Source organism: Lontra canadensis, unplaced genomic scaffold, assembly GCF_010015895.1.
Source record: "Lontra canadensis isolate GAN:19392208 unplaced genomic scaffold, GSC_riverotter_1.0 scaffold10, whole genome shotgun sequence".
NCBI lineage: Eukaryota > Metazoa > Chordata > Mammalia > Carnivora > Mustelidae > Lontra > Lontra canadensis.
This window is the reverse complement of record NW_022631004.1, coordinates 4082925-4095084: the sequence shown is the minus strand read 5'-3', so window position 1 is coordinate 4095084 and position 12160 is coordinate 4082925. Positions and strand designations below refer to the sequence as shown.

At 44.9% G+C, this 12160-nt stretch overlaps 1 protein-coding gene across 6 annotated transcripts in view; it reads left to right on the top strand.

Moving 5' to 3' along the window:
- The window catches only part of TRIM2 (tripartite motif containing 2), a 159868-nt gene that overhangs the window by 61343 nt on the left and 86365 nt on the right, over positions 1-12160 (top strand). The window contains exon 1 of one of the 6 annotated variants that reach the window (XM_032855499.1): positions 6063-6377. The exons of 4 other annotated variants lie outside the window; for them this stretch is intronic. The gene's annotated coding sequence lies outside the window, so the exon portion shown is untranslated. Of the gene's footprint in view, positions 1-6062; positions 6378-12160 lie in introns of those variants that run through there. One more of the 6 variants, XM_032855498.1, reaches the window with a different exon arrangement.

Below are 12160 nucleotides of genomic sequence, written 5' to 3'. Positions count from 1 at the left end.
CCACCAGAAAAATCTGCCAGGAAATGCATTCACCTCGACTCATGATGCCCCAGAAAATAGTCTTTGCTCCTCTCTGGGTCCTGAGAACTTTTTCTGGAAGCTTTACCTTTTTTCACCATTTCACAAACTCCTAGAGATTAATTCCCAAAAGAATTCCATTCTTCCAGTCATAAATTGAGCACCATAGATCTGTTCTGCACCCCAGGTTAGGCTCTAGTCCTGCAAATGTGACCATTAAGAGTAGAGTTTAAAATCAGATTTTATAAATGTTTTAGAATATAAAAATGAGGAAATAAGTTGCAAGATTCAGTTTAATCTGACACGTTGTGTTCCAGGTTTTTGCAGAGCCTTGTCCTGGGCACTGTGGATGGTGTGACACTGAGCTCATTCATAACATCCCACCTGCTGACGGCAGTGTAACCGAGGGAAGGGAGGGGAGGAGGGGGAGGGGTCTGGGGAGAAGAATAACACTGCACAGGACTTCCAAGGTTCTGGGTCAGGGCTGGATAGAGGTGGGAATAGTTGGGAGGGCTGCTGGTAGCTATAACTGCATTGGGGGTGGTCATGGATTCTTTGGGTCTGTTGCCCCAGAAATGTAAGATGTGGGTGGGTGCAATTCAGATAGAATTTAAAAAGCTTAAAAAAAAAAAAAGCTCTGGGATGTCTGGGTGGTACGGTCGTTTGAGCATCCAATTCTTGGTTTCAGCTCAGGTAGTGATCTCAAGGTCAAGAGATCGAGCACCACGACATGCTCAGCTCTCAGTGTGAAGTCTGTGTGAGTCTCTCTCCCTCTCCCCCTGCCCCTCTGCCCCTCCCCCAAATAACTAAATACATCTTAAAAAAAAAAATAGAACGAGAAAAGCTCTAGGGGGAAAAAAAAACAAAATTCTAAGACAATATTGGATAGAAGATGTGAAATGAGACAGGTTATCATAGAAAACAAAATAGTAAAGGATTGTCTTTAGTAGAACTCAGTGCATCTGTCAACATTCTTAACTGCTGACAACAGAAACTACTCTAGTTAATTGACCATAAAATGAATTTATTAAAAAAATACAAGGACACCACCAAGAAAGTGAAAGGACAACTTACAGAATAAGGGAAAATATTTTCAGATCATATATGTGATAAGGGACTTGTATCCAGAATATAAAAACTCAATAGTAAAAGATAAATTGTAAAAGACAACTAAAAATGGGGGAAGAGGGGCACCTTGGTGGCTCAGTCAGTTAATTGTCTGACTTGTGCTCAGGTCATGATCCCAGCATCCTGGGTTTGAACCCCACATTGGGCTCCTTGCTGAATGGGAAGTCTGCTTCTCCCTCTCCCTCTGCCTGCCGCTCTGCCTACTTGTGTTCTCTCTCTCTCTCTGTGTCAAATAAATAAAAAAATGTTTTTTTTTTTAAATGGGGATAGAATGATGGTTGTGCAACGTTGTGAATGTACTTCATGTCACTGAACTGCACACATAAAACTGGTTAAAGTGGTAAATTCTAGGCTATGTACATTTAACTATAATTTTAAAAAATTATTTTTGTAAAATGTGCAAAAGATTTGTGGGGCACCTAGGGGATTCAGTCAGTTGACCATCCGACTTCTGATTTCAACTCAGGTCATGACCTTGGGACTCTGGAATGGAGCTCCAGTGTCAGGGTCCTGGGATGGAACTCTGGTGTCAGAATTCATGCTCAATAAGGAGTCTGCTTCTCTCTCTCCATCCACCTCTGCCCCTCCCCACTCATGCACACGCTCCCAGGTGCATGTGCCCTCTCTAAAATAAATAAATCTTTAAAATAAAATAGAACGTGCAAAAGATTTCAAAGGACATTTCTTCACAAAGAAGATATACAAAAGGCCAATGAGCACATGAAAAGATATTCAATATTATTAGTATTAGATATTAGATATTAGTATTAGATATTAGATACTCAATATCATTAGGGAAATACAAATCCAAACCATAATGAATACCACTTCACCCCCACTAGGAAATTGGAACCCTCATATATTGCGAGCAGTAATGTAAAATGATGTAACTGATTTGGAAAACAGTCTGGCAGTTCCTCAAAATTATAAACACAGGATTATCCTATGACCCAGCAACACTACTCTTAGATAGACCCAAGAGAAATGAAAATACATGTCCAAACAAAAAATTGTATTCACATGTTCATAGCAGCTTTATTCATACTAGCCAGAGTGGAAGCAATGCACATGTCCATCAACTGATGAATGGATAAACAAAATGTGGTTTATTCATGCAATGGAATATTATTTGCCAATAAAAAATAATGAAATACTGGAACGTGTTGCAGTAGGGATAGTCCTTGGAAAAAATTGGCTAAGCAAAAGAAGGGAAGCATGAAAGGCCACAAATTATATAATTCCATGTATATAAAATGTCCAGAATAAGCAAATCCTTAGAGATAGAAAGTGGATTAGTGATCACTAGGGGCTGAGAGGATGTGGGAATGGGGAGTGACAACTAGTGTATATGAGATTTCTTTCTGGGGTGATGAAAATGTTCTGGAATTAGATAGTGATGATAGTTCACAGCTTTGTGAATATACTAAAACCCACTGAACTGTATACTTAAATAGATGAATTTTATAGTATGTGAATTTTATCTAAATAAAACTATTCAATAAGAAGAATATTGGGGTACCTGGATGGCTTAGTTGGTCAATCATCTGCCTTTGGCTCAGGTCATGATCCCAGGGTCCTCGGATGGAGCCCCACGCAGTCTCCCCCCTCAGCAGGGAGCCTGCTTCTCCCTCTCCCTTTGCTCATGCTATCTCTTATCTCTCTCTCACAAATAAAAACAAATCTTTTAAAAAAATGAAAAAGAAGAATATTAAGTGGCTCAGAGAATCTCTAAGAAATCTAGAGAATCAGGCTCAGCGGCTACTCAGCTGAGAATAATACCTAAATTATACCACAGATGGTTCCAGAATGAGCCCTAATTCTGTTCCTCTGAACACAGCCACCACAGACGCTCTGTTGGACCTTTGGCCCTTTAGGGTCCATATCTCTGCCAAGTTCTGCCGCAAGACAGAAAATGGCTTCTCTGGGGTCCATCTTCTCCTATTGCCTTCATTCAACGGAAGTCTAATGTTTATCCATCCGACTGCCAGAGTCCACATCACAGTTTCAAGCCCCACCCGCAAGGGAGGCTGAGAAAGTGGGTGGAGTTCTGGGAGGTGAGACTCAAACAAATGTTCACTATCCCACACTTCTCTCAATGGGTTTGGCTGGGCAATGGTTTTAAAGTCATAAAATGTTGGAGTTAAGTGGGCCCTTTGAAGTTCAGCTACTAGGCTGGCCATTTGGTCCCATGACTGCAACAATCTAAAGACAATGGGCAATTTCTAGCTTTATCTTTCCTTGCTTGTTAAGCATTTGGCAACGTTAATCACTCTTTTTTCTTTTAATTTCATTTTATTTATTTATTTTTCTTATGTTCAGTTAGCCAACATACAGTGCATCATTAGTTTTTGATGTAGTGTTCCATGATTATTAACCACTTTTTATTTTATTTATTTAATACTTTATTTATTCGTTTGAAGAGAGATCACACGTAGAGAGGCAGGCAGTGAGGAGGAAGCAGGTTTCCCGCTGAGCAGAGAGCTCAATGCGGGACTTGTTCCCAGGACCCTGAGATCATGACCTGAGCTGAAGGCAGAGGCTCAGCCCACCGAGTCACCCAGGCGCCCCTAATCACTCTTTTTAAAAACCTTTCTCTTCCCTGTGTGTGGGTCCGCCCTTATGTACCTTTCTAATCAGTTTTTTTCTGTTTCCTTCTGGAGCTGCTCTCTTTGCCCCTTAAAGCTGATGTTTCTCCTCACTGACATGTTCAGTCCTGCTCCGAGTAACTCAATCCAAATTGTGTGGATGTCATGGGTTCAGCTGTGTCCCCCTGAAATTCATAGGTTGACGTCCTAACTGGCACTACTTCAGAGCATTACCTTATATGGAAATAAGGTAATCTCCAGATAAGAAATAAAGATAAGGACAGTTGTACTTAGTTAAAAATGAGATCACACTGGAGTGGGGGGGGGGCTGCCTGATCCAATATGACCGGTGTCCTGACAGAAGGGGAAATGTGGACACCCTCATGCAGGGAGCGTACCACGTGAAGCCTGCACTTATGATACCACAAGCCAAGGAACTACCAGAAGTGAGGAGAGAGTCCTGGAACAGATCCTTGCCTGGCACTGTCAGAGGGAGCGTGGTCCTCCTGACACAGGTCTTGTCTATCTGGCCTCCAGAAGCGTGAGACCATACATTTCTGTTGTTGAAGCCTCTGTTTGTGGTACTTTGTTATGGCAGCCTAGCAAAGGAAGTGATTTGTTCTCTACTCCTGTATTTTCCTTCTACTTAAAGGTGGATAACTCTCTAATTTGCATTGCTAGTCCACAAGGCCCAAACTGCCTTACAGATCCATGGGACTGTCTTGCCTGCTGGGGTATTTGCATTTGGATATCCTACAAAAGTCATAAACTCAACTTGTCTAAACTTCAGCTCACCCTTTCTCTGGTCCCACTAGCTCACCCTTCATTTCTCTGTCTTGGCAGATGGTACACATGCATGTCAGGGTGATAGCCTCCAGCTCCACTCTCCTCCTTGTTCCCAGGCATGTCCTAAAGGTGTTGTCTCTCTCACATCTTTGGAGACTTTCCCATCCATCCCCACCCACCTACACCCCGTCCTGGGCTATCTGCCTTCCATATGCCTTCCTCAGTAATCTGTGTGAAGCACAAGGGTCCCCACAGCTTCCAAAGGTCCAACCCCAGAGCTTAGCAGATGAGACAGTCATCATCTGACTCCATAACCACGTCTCTCACCTCTGTTCCTCTCACCTGTTTTCTGCAGCCATACAGAAGTTCAGATCTTCCCCTGCCTCTCTCTCTCTCCATCCTGCCTAATGCCTGCTCTGTCTTCAAAACACAAATGCATCCTTCTGTGGGAAGCCTTCCTAACTTCTAGCATGATCGAAAGTCTGCTTCTATGTTCCCTTAACCCTCTGGCCATACACTCTATCATAGGAATTTCTCCATGGGCTGAAATTGTTGGCCTCCTCCTCTCAGCCCCCACCTCCCCTTGGCTCCTTAATAGTAAGGGGCTTTAGAGTAGAGACTGAAGGCTTTTTGCAGCTTCCTATTCTCAGCCTAGTGCCTGGCACATGGGAGGCACTCATAAATGTTTCTAGAAGAAGGGCACCTTGGTGGCTCAATGGGTTAAGCCTCTGCCTTCAGCTCAGGTCATGATCTCAGGATCCTGGGATTGAGCCCCACACCTCCTTCCCCCTCTTTTTCTCCCAGCCTCTCTGCCTACTTGTGATCTCGTTTCTCTCTCTTTCTCGTTTTGTGTGTGTCAGGTAAATAAACAAAATCTTAAAAAAAAAAAAAAAAGTTTCTAGAAAGAAGCAAGGAATTCGGGGATGATGAGTTGGGGGAGACTTCCTACCCAAACCTATTTTACAGAATAAACAGTAAGTCCCCAAGAGGCAGTCATTTCTTATCATTTTCAGAGATGATGGTGTCGCAGTTGACTCATTGTCAGAATTTACTAAAGTAAACGCAAGAGATTTTTTTCCTGTCTCCCATTCAGGAGTCGTGATGGCTTTCAGTAGCGTAAAACGGTCCCAGAATGGACGCTGGCCCTTTTGGGTTGTCTCAGCCTCATCCAACTAAAGTCGTTTCCCCCGGAGGGCCAGAGTTTGCATTTGTGTTTACAGGACTGGCAGGGAGGACGCGCTTGCCGGACTAGACCTGCGAACCCAGCCAACACCCCCCTTCCCTGCCCGCCCTGGGCTGCGATTGGCCCTTCCCCGGAGGCTGGGCACAAGAGCCTTTAGTCATCGCACTGAGAAATCTTTCTGGAACTGGGCACCAACTTGCGTGTTGTTTTCCTGCTCTTTGTGCGGGGATTAGCTGCCCTGCGGGGTCTGGGAATGCTGCGGGGGCTGGGCAGCCCGTAATCCAGGATTTGCCCCTGCCTCGCGGCTTATGGAAAACAGATGTCTCGCCGCTCTGCGCCTCGGCACCGAATGGAAATGACCAACCAGAGAGCCTTTTGGAACCGGGGACACCGAGCCCAGGGCCTCCAGAAGCCAGCTGGGAGGCAGCTTTGCTCCCGCTCGCCTGTTTGTGCCCCTTCAGCCCCGCTCTCGGACCCCACGAGGCGGTGAAGCGGCTCCACTTCAGATACGGCTTCGGGAGGAGCGCGCCAGCCGAGGCCGCCGGCCGCCGCCGCAGGGGCCGCGCGCGAGCAAACCCCGGCCCTGGAGGGGGCCGCCGCCCCACCGGAGGCGGAGCCGCCGCCCGCCGCCTCCCGCCAGCGCGCGGGTTCTCCGCCGAGCGAGGCGCCCACGGGCAGTAAGTCAGCGCCGGGGCTGGGGCGGCACGGCCGGGTCCACCCGGAGCCTTCCGCTCTGGCCCGGGTCCCCGCGGACTGCGGCGAGGGCAGCGGCCGCCGGTCGGCTTCCGGATCCTGCCGGCGGTGCGGCGATGCCAGGCTGGAGCGGGCGCCGGTGGGGACGCGCGGCGGCGGGCGCTGTCGGGCCGCGGAGGGTGCTGAGCCTTGACTCGGCGTCCACTCAGGCCCGGGCCGGCCGAGGTCCCCCGGGGGGACCGGGCCCCTCTGTCCTGCCTGCAGTATCTGTGCACAGCTTCGGAAGTAAAACTGTTAACGTCATTGTGCACCGAGGTGGGGGGGAAATGGATATTCTGCAATCTTAAAAGGCTTGCTTTAATGATTTTTTTTTTTTTTTAAACGATGGGTTTCCTCGCCCTGTTTCTCTTAAATTTTGGTCGTTTTGCAAAACCACTCAAATAGGTTTCCTGCCTATTAGCTTCCATGCAACTCGAGGGCATGCTACAGTTCTAGCTTATTAGAGGAGGGACATGTTGATTTTTGAGGGTTTGCAGGGCTCTTTTTGGTGGATATGTTTTATTTCGAACACGCATGCCCCGTGTTGAAAACCGTATGTTGCTGACAAATCGGGGTGAGGAGAAACGATTGTCGTATGAAACATCTGTCAGATCCAAAGCATTCTTGGAAACCCCAGATTTGTACCCACCTGTAATCCAACCCCATAGAGCAACTGGTAGCATTTTTACTCCTCCACTCCCTCAGGAAATCACCAGCCTTAAATTATGAAACAGAGACAGCTTTAGATTCGGTGCTTTTTTACCTAGTTAATTTTAAAGTCCTTAGAGTTCCAGACATCCAAAGATTAGGTTAGCCCCTAGGGAATCCAAAGATTAGGTTAGCCCCTAGGGGAAGAGGCATGGCTGTTCTTGTGCCCTACGCACCCCAGTGCTTTTTTCACTAGACAATTTTTGGCGTGTAAAAATGGAGATTAATTTTTTCATCAAATTTTTAGAATGCGGTTATGGGATTGACACCCGATAACTTGTATTTCCAGGTTCCTTTACCAGGGGATGGGAGGACGGACTGTGCCCAGGTCACTACTTCCTGGCCCTACTTGACCTCTAGTTTCAGATTTCCACTTGATTTCATCCTTGGCAGATGTAGTACCTGTCCTTCAGCTGAGACAAAAGAGCAGGAATGATTCAGAACACTTTGACTATCACAACCTCCACCAAAGAGGCAAAGAATTTGATTGAATTCTTTATGGCACACGTTATGTTTCCCTCCTCTGCAAATTTAGGTACAGTTAGCAATCAAGGATCAATTTAAAATAACAAAAAAACCTCTGCCTTCCTCCTCCCTTAAGGTAAGTAGGAATTTGGCTGAGTTGGGCGAGGCCACGTACATTAATGAAAAGTCTTCATTCTGTGATAACTCACTCTTATTCTGGACTAGGTAGAGGGTTAATACCACACCCACCCCCTCACTCACCCTCATATGTGCACATTTTTTTTTCCCTGTGCGCTTGCTTTTCTTTCTACCCTTTTCTACACTATTCCTTTTATACATACATGACTCTATTTTGGATCATGGACTCTAGGATATCATTACCTTTCAGCGTCAAGGTTTGTTTAGATGACAGGGTTCCTTATCAGTATTCTCAAGTTTCCCCAAATCTTATCTTTATTTTCCTGGAAAATTCTATGTCTGTTAAATCCTCCATTGGAAATTCCACTGTATCTTTCAAAAGCGACATGGCGTCTATATCTTGAATTGTTTTTCTTGCACTATCATTTTGATGTTGTCTTCCCTCTTTTCCTAATTGCCTGGTCAGCTTGTTATTTCTGCTTCGTATTAGAACACAAGTGGAAGGAACTTCTCATAGGACATGGAATATAAATGGGGTAGGGAGTCTTCCTGAGCATTAATAGCATAGACTCTGACCTTTTCTTTGGTCTGCCCTTGGACTGAATTCTGTCCTTTGAATTTCTGTCCACTGACTACACTAGAAAGAGCTGCATATTTACCTCGGGGCTCAGGAGTGATCTGTTTATTTGACCTTTTCCGAGTAGCTGTAATTCACTAGTCTCCTAGAGCTGCGTGGTGAGAATTTGCCTGTTGAGTGGAAATAAACCAATTGGGTAATACAGTAATGCCCAAGGAACCTTTGAAAATGCTGTCCTGAGTGGCGCCTGGGTCGCTCAGGTCGTGGTCCCAGAGTCCTGGGATCAAGCCCCGCATCGGGCTCCCTGCTCAATGGAAAGCCCGCTTCTCCCTCTCCCACTCCCCCTGCTTGTGTTCCTTCTCTCGCTGTGTCTCTCTCTGTCAAATAAATAAATAAAATCAGAAAGAAAGAAAGGAAGGAAGGAGGGAAGGAAGGAAGGAAGGAAGGAAAGAAGGAAGAAAGAAAATGCTATCCTGAAATTCTGGTGAGATAACATTATCAGAACTTTCTCCTCTCATCACTCCACTGCTCACTTCACCCCAAATCTATCTTGGGTTACAAATTCCCTAAAGACAATTTTTAGCTTGATTTATTCAGGCCCTAAAAGTTTATGCTGGCAGGTACAGGCAAGACTCTTTTGATGCTTCTGCTGATGATGTGGATAGGAACAATGACTGTTTTCTTTTGGGTTTCATGAAAAGATATATTCCTAGACCTCTGTTTGAGAAGCCTCTCTGAGACTGAGATCTTAAAAAAAGCCTTGAGGTAGGGGTCAGGGTGGGGAGGGGTGCTCAGTCGGATTCTTGGTTTCAAGTCAGGCCTAGATCTCAGGGTCCTAAAATTGAGTACGTGGAGTCTGCATGAAATTCTGCCTTCACTTACGCTCTCTCTCAGAATAAATAAATAAAATCTTAAAAACAAAAAGCCTTGAGTCAAGGCTGACGTATAATCATACTCCCTTATCAACATTATTTTTTTGTGCCTGTATATATATTAGACCTTGAGACTGATCTGCTAGTTGGAAAGTCGGAAAAAGCTCCTGCAAGTCTGTTGAGTTTAGCTCATTATTTTCTCTGGAAGAGATTAGTAGGTCTTTGATGTGGATAGAATTTGGTCTTGGCTTTAGAAGAATTGACAAGTGCGACCTGTGAGATAAGCAAGTGGAGGGGAAATGAAGGAGAGGAAATCTAGTGATATGGAACCATGGATACTGGCCACTCAGCTTTTATGTGGGCTTTTTTTTTTTTTTTTTTTTTGAGAATTTAGTGGAAATTGAACCTCAGAAACTGAGCTTTCATGGGCAAATATTTTGTCATACAAATGCTGGGTTTTTTTCCTGTGTAAAACTCTCATTTTTTGCATATCCTTCCTGTGAATCTCATCTTAATCCCTGAACAGAAATATCCCCTTCCTAGAATTTTCACTACATTCTTTTTTTCTGAGCATATTGGATGTCTGGATGCAATTTATGGAGGCAGAAGGGCTGGCCAGGAAGATTAGGATGTGTCCTTGAGGCAAACAAAAAACACTGTGTCTGTCAGCATCTTTATTAACTTAGGACAGTTTAGAAGTGTTCAAATAGAAGCTGTGGCTACAAGTTTCCTTCTGCTTTAACTGCAGGAAAATGAAGGAACCTAAGAAGTGCAGACTTCAGGAACCAGAGCAGTTTGTAGAATTATGCTGGAGGTAGTTGGAATTCTGGAAGGAGAATAGCCTTTTAAATTGCTGTCTCCTTATTGTAAATGATTTCCAAGTTTCAGAATGTCTGCTGTTTGAGGGACGTCTTGTTTAGTTTAAATATAGTCACTGATTCCGACCAAAATATCCAGAGAGGCATTCAAGTCTTGCTGACTGGCTTATCTCCTGTTAGGGAAAGGAGTAGCACTTTAGACTCTCAATGCAGACCTTCAGCGATGATGATTTTGAAGACCAGGAAGTAAACCAATTGGAAAAATCTTTCTGATTAAGATTCCTGAAAAGAGAGATCCTACATGAGACCAAAAATGTGAAAGACTAGACCCATTTATGTTTCCGACTACTCTGTCCAATCAGGTAGAAGAAAGGAAAGGTGTTTTTAAGCCCAGTCTGTCAGCGAACAGGTACTGTTTAACACGTACTGTGTTTCAAGCCCCCTGCTTTATGATCTGTAACGTACAATCGAGTAAAAGGTGAGCATCTGCCATGGAAGCTATTTCAAGCCTCAGTGGTAACTTTAAACATTAGTGTGCATTCTCCCACCTGTGCACTGAGTTCCTCGCCTGGGAAAGCAGGTCCAAGGCTGTGGGAAGAACCCCGTCTGTAGTTCAGCTACATACAACCACATCCTGAGGGAATCACCATGGTGATTCCCATGAGATTTGCTTCCGTTGGCAGAGTAAGTTGTGTTCTTGCCTCTTTCAAAACAACCTGGGTGAAGTGACACTGGCTTCATAATTCCAAGACCCCTATTCGATGCGTGCCTCTGTTCCTAGAATGTTTCTTCCCTAGTCACCAAGCAGTTCAGCAGGGACCCGACTAGCACCCAGATGACTCACAATGCGGACATTCCTAGAGGGTAAATGATAGAGACCCTTGAACCTCGCCTAAGAACATGCAACCAGGTCTCTTTCATCATGAAAATAACCTCTCAGACTAAACAAAGACAGAACTGTCTCTTTTGCTAACCACCTGTGGTTTATTTAAATTAGTGTTACATGTTCAGCAGTGGTGTCAGAGCCAGATTATAAAACTGCCTAAAAGAATGAGTGTTCTGGGCCTTTGCATAGGGATAGAACAAGACATTGGCCACATTGAATGGGATTTGCATCTTGTTAGCTTGCCTGCGTGTCCTCGACTACCAGACACAATGGGAGTGTGCACGTCCAGCTTTGTAGCTGGGCAGCCTGTCGTACTTAATGATTCTGCTGGGAATTAAAATAGTGAACTAGAAGCATGAGGAGTGGGGTGGCGGGGGAGGAAAGAGATAGGAACTTTTAGGAGACTCAAAAGAATGCGAACTTGGGGGTCAGTCTAATACCACCCCCTTTTTTTCTTTGCTGTACTTTTCATCTCCAGTGACTTAATTATTTTAGAACTGGAAGTGCTTTTGTAATTCAAAATCAATGGCACAGTTGGCCTTAGCAACAGCACAGGCCACCTCGGTGCACAGCAGTCTCTGCACTGGTGTTGGCGAGTGAATCACCTCGGTGCAGCATTGGACCACTTGGCCCCTCTTTATCCTTCAGCCTGTGTTCGGGGTTTCCTTTGCTTACTCATGCATTGGATTCTGTTAGGAAAGGCAAAATAATGGCCACTGTAGTCAAAGAAGGAGATGAAAAAAGTGAACCTTTCATGAAATGTTAGTGTTTCTTGGATACCCCCGTATTTAGCGTGGTCAATCAGAGGTCCCCCCAAGGAAAGTGGATAAAAGGGTACTCGAATGGGCTGGATGTTTGTGCCTTGATTGCTGCAGAAAACAGATGGCAAAAAATAGGGGCCTTTCGCTTCTAAATCTCAGCCAGTAATGAAGCTGCTGATGAAAACCAAATTTAGTAGTTCCAGAACGTGGTCTCCAGATTTCCAGTACCATTAAAATCTTTACAAAGCTCTTTGCATTTTAAAGAAGCAATGAATGCTTCCTGGGTCTGATGGGCCATACACTCTACCACAAATGAGCCTTAAATAGGAAATCCTGTGTTTTGCCCAAGGTCACACAGAAGCCACACAATCACGTTGCTTGATAAGGTTCTGTGATGGGTGCCATTTGCTTAGAGGAAGGATGAGCAGAGGCTAATTGCGCCCCTGTTGCTATTTTTCCCTATTTTGGGCTATTAAGGAGCAATTACCCTTGGAGTGTCCTTC